Genomic DNA, 5,200 nt, shown 5'->3' with positions numbered 1-5,200 from the left:
CAGGAAAGCATTTTGTGAGGATTAACATATGAGAGCAGCTGGTAATCAGATCCCAGGTCATTATGAAGTTTTTACCTTTTTTTACCTTCCCACCTGCAGCTCCTCCCAGCTCCCACAGCCTCTGCAGGTCAAAGATTGTTCTGAATGTGTTCAGCAAAGTGAAATAAAGCCTGAAGCTCTATTATTCTGTCTGTTGTCATACTTGCATCACATTGGTTCACTGCCCACTAACAGCATTCTGTGTCCCGGCTCGTTACGGAGGCCTCCGCTCTTCTGCAGAGCAAATCCTCTGGTTTTTCAGCTCTGACAGCTTCTCCTTCACCCAGCAGGTCGATGACCCTCGGAAACCTTGTCTGACTTGTTTCGGCTGTTTCTCAGTGACATATCAGCAGTAACAATGAAACATGTGTCATATAAAGAATAAAATCATACAAATCCCAGTGTGTAGGTGATTTGAAAGTGTATTAGTGTAACACAGCTCCCCGACAACAGTGTTGTCTTAAAAAGACAAAGAAGTGTCTTAATTAGGTCTCATCAATGTCTTAATTAACTCCCTTTTGTCTGTTTGGTTTCATTTAGTCGCCAAACTTCCTAATGTTGTCTGAATTCTTGCACTTCCTGACTCCTAGAAACTAAAAGGTGAAGAGTTAAAGAGGAAAACAACGACTCTGTGACTATTCGAAGAGGAAATTTGTTTTGTAATATTTTCTGGACAACACTGGAGTGAGCTTCTGAAACTCCTGTGAGGAAGCTGAGAACCCTTTGCAATATTTTGTTGTGAATGCTGTCTGCAGTCACAGGTTGAACTGCTGCTGTTGTCTGTTTTGACATCTTTTCTCTCTGAACGTGCAGCACAAAGACAGATCTGTCGTCTGAGTCTTGGCTCTTGTAACTCCTGAAAGTTCGTGGCTCGCTTTCAAACCCACTTTAAAAATTAAACCAAAGATCCAAAACACACAACTCCCAAACTACAGAGTCTTTCATTGCTGCTGGTATAAGGTCACCTGCAGCACAAAGGAGCAGAAAACATCTGAATGTCCAGGACTAAAAACCACACTGATGATAAATTACTTTTATTAAAGAACTGTCTTAAATCTCCTTATCTTAATTTCGAAAGTGTACTCCGGCAGATTAAATCAGAAACGTGGGGCGGCTGCCAAGATGTGCAGACAGAAAAATCCACAGGAAAATATCTTTATGTGTCCACTCTTCTGAGTGTTGAATCAACACGATCAAAGTGTTAATGTTTTAACAAAGAATATGAAGTTTGGTGCTTCGGTGAAGTAGATGTCTGCTTGAGTTAATGAAAACATGTCAACAAGAGTCAAAGCTATGTCGACAATTAATCAATCAAAAGTAGCGTAAAATGTAAAAGAATGGCCATATAGACCCTCCCAGGTGATATTTTAGCACTGGTGATTTGTTTTTAAAGTGGGTGGAGGTGGACAACCAGGGTGCACGGAGAAGAACGCAGAGCTACAAACTGTGCACGCAATAACTGAACAAATCTCAGCCTCACAACTGAAGGTCACTCGGTCACAGTTCTCTCGTTCAGTGAAACTGCGACAGAAAATGAGTGAATTTTCCTGCAGTTTCCAGTTGCCAGCTTGTCTCCAGCAGCCGCAGTTATACGACCACATTCTTCCCCTGGTGGTGGAAAACCAATCATCCAGTTTCTTATAAGCATCCCATAGTGAGACAAACAGTCCTTACAGTCAGTCAAACAGATGAAGCTTTGCTACAAGGCTGGTTGTCAAGTCAGCTCAGGTTTTCTGAGAAAATGCTGTCAAATAATCAAAATATATAATATTTTTATATGTCAGGATTTAGGGTTTGGTTTTTGTATTTTAGGGTTATTGTTGTTTTTCATGTTTTAGTTTGGGTTTATTTATTTTATTTTGTCATTTAGTTGTCTTTAAGTTTAGTCTTGTCTTCATTTAGTTTTTGCTCCTTGTGTCTTTGCATTCCTGTCATCGTTCACCTGTTACCCTGCCACGTCCATCTCCACCTGCTCCTCGTTATCACTCACCTGTGCCCACTTCCCCTAATGACCCTCTGCCTTTAAAACCCGGTCATCTCCTCCACTCACAGGTCTGTTGTCACCTCATGTCTTGCTGTTCGGGTTCTCTACATTTTGGGCTTTTGTTTTCATTTCTTTTATTTAAAATAAGTTATTCTATTCCTAGAACCTTATAATGAGTCTGACAATTAAAGCACAAGTAGATCTGACATTTATTATTATGTATTTCATTTAATTTCTTAGCCTTGATTTTACAGAAACATTTCATCCTTCATTTGAAGCTGCCATAAATGGTGGTTAAACATTTTCACTGCAACATAAGATACTCTTTATTGGAGTTCAGATTTATTTTTAATGAATCTATGGTGTATAAAACTAAGGCTTTAACAGGCTTCACATGTAATGTATATTAAGCTTGTTGGGAAAGAATGAAAATAAGAAATGCACTTCACTGGACGCCACAAATTAAACATTATCTGACAAAAAAATATTTCTAATAGGGAAATATGGTGCTGTTTTTGCTCTTTATGCTTGTTAACAAGAACAATAACACTTCAGACTGTGTTGAAAAATAAAGCTGTTTGTAAGAAAAATGTAGATTTCATGCTCATTAGAAATGTACTGTTTTTACCTCCTTTATTTATTCGAATAAATGAAAACATTTGTTTTCTACATAAAGACACGAATCATGGATCTTGATTTCTGCTCAGTAGTTTATTTGTTCCTAAATAGAAATTATGATAAGTTAGTTATTGAAAGAACATGTTTTATTTTCTGATTAGCAGTGGGATTTTAATTTATGTTGCTGTTTGTGAAAACATGAGCGACTGGTTAACTTCTCCACAGAATCAGATTTAATTAGCTGAAGACAGTATATTTGGCTTCCAGCTACATTTTTTGTGTGTCGTTCAGGGAAGGTACCTGTCAGCAGCTGGGAGTAAAGTAACAAGCTTCCTGTCTCACACATTTTTACATCGCTCTTTACAAAAAGAAAAATAGATATGTCAGCTTTTGTATGAGATGGTTTCTGTGTGCACCTCCCAGCTTTGTGAAGGTGGGTTTTTACCATCTGCAGGACCTGGATGCTGTTTTGTAAAGCAGAAACTGTCCAGATTCACCCTGTCCTCCTTTTCCTCCTCCTCCTCCTCTTCTTCCTCCTTTTCTTGGTCATTAGCACTTTAAAGCTCGAGTGTACAGTTTATCTTCTGCTGCCAACAAAGTGGGATTCTGACTATAGAAAAGCAACTAAACTGATACTAATTGGGCTTTCTAAAGGGCAGGGAAATAAAACCATAATATATTTATGATTAATGGAGCATATCTTTGCACTAACATGAAACAAGATTAGACAACATTAGAGCTGGTTTTAAACAAATATATGACCAGTGAGAGCAGAAAGTCCTGACAGCTGCAGGATCGGACCACAATGGTTTCAGCAAATCTTTTTATTTAATAAAGAGGAAACAATATATCATTTACAAGGATTATGTAGATGTATATAGTCAAATTATTGAATAGTTTGAGCAATAAATTGAAAAGGTAGAAATTAGTATTTGAGCAGAGTTTAAAATCCAAGCTAATTATGGATTATAATGTTTGTGATTTTTTTTTTTTTGTGAAAATAACATATTTAAGATCAGGGAAATCATTTATTGTGGTCGTTTTATTCTGTCATGAAGATTTTCTTCTTGTGGTTTTGATTTTATTTACATTAAAGGTGTTTAAGTAACATTAACCAACAGCAGTAATTTAAAGACAGACATCAGCTGCTTCATACAGGAAAGAGTTTTAATGTTTTCCACAGACGGCAGGTTGTTGTCTGCCGTGTGCACGCTGCGTGGCTCGGCTGTTATTGAGCAAAATGTTTTTCTCTTGCTTTAAACTTAAATATAAAAATCGAAGGGCCGTATCTTGGGTTTTTCTGGGGCATTCAGACCTGAATCCATCCTGCCTTTAATGGTGGCAGGTGATAATAAATCTACATGGCTTTAAAGTGCTTAAATTTTATGACCTTTCAGTCAAGCAGTTATTTAATGTTACTAACAATCAATGCTCTCCAGCATTTTGTGGAAAAACTTTTATAAATATGGAGTAAAAGCCATCAGATTGGATGAACTTCTGCACCCAGTGGCTGATGTCTTTCCTGCAGACAAACCATTAATCTCCAGGGATTATTTTTCTCCCAGTCATCATCTTCCTTTGGTGTCCTGATGCTGCTGAATGTCCGCTGGGAGTTAAATAAACTTTTGACTGACTGGATGCGCTGATCAGGCAGAGGAAAACGACATGATGTACAGCCTACGCTCGGCGCCGCTGACATAAATAAAGGTGGACAAAGCAACTCCGGGAACTTTCATTGTGCTGCCACGTTGGGTTTTTGGAGCCAATGTTTGTGCACTCAGAATAACAAGTACATAATCCATATAAATGAATATGTACTTGTAAAAGTGGTTCATAAGCAATGTGATTTCCCATTGACCACTGTTCACTTGAACGCATCACAGTTGCATTATGGGTTTGGACCCAATGGACACAGACAGAGAGAAGGAGTGGACACTAAGAGAACTTAATCATTTCTTTGGTTTTACTGTTTTATTTTTTCTTGCAAACTTTATTCTGTTTCATTGTATTATTGTGCATTAAAGGTATTTGAGACTGTTTAGGGGTAGATATTAGCAAAAGGATCCTAAAGAGAAATGTAATATGTCATATTGGAGCAAAATGTTTTTTAATTTGTAGTTTTTATGGTGTTGATAGAAGAAGAGAGGGAGGAGAAAGATGTTGTTATTGTTCTTTGACCCAAAGTGTCTTATGTGCTGAATGAGAGTGTGTGTAGGTGGGTGTGTGTTCGTGTGTGTGGGTGGGTGTGTGGGTGGGTGTGTTTAGGTGGGTGTGTGCAGGTGGGGGTGTGTAGGTGGGCGTGTGCAGGTGGGCGTGTGCAGGTGGGCGTGTGTAGGTGGGCGTGCGTGCAGGTGGGTGTGCGTGCAGGTGGGTGTGTGTGCAGGTGGGTGTGTGGAGGTGTGTGTGCAGGTAGGTGGGTGGGTGTAGGTGGGTGTGCGTGCAGGTGGGTGTGTGTGCAGGTGGGTGTGTGGAGGTGTGTGTGCAGGTAGGTGGGTGGGTGTAGATGGGTGTGCGTGCAGGTGGGTGTGTGTGCAGGTGGGTGTGTGGAGGTGTGTGTGC

Source organism: Kryptolebias marmoratus, linkage group LG3, assembly GCF_001649575.2.
Source record: "Kryptolebias marmoratus isolate JLee-2015 linkage group LG3, ASM164957v2, whole genome shotgun sequence".
Taxonomy (NCBI): Eukaryota; Metazoa; Chordata; class Actinopteri; order Cyprinodontiformes; family Rivulidae; genus Kryptolebias; species Kryptolebias marmoratus.
The sequence above is the reverse complement of the archived record's forward strand: the minus strand, read 5'-3'. Positions refer to the sequence as shown.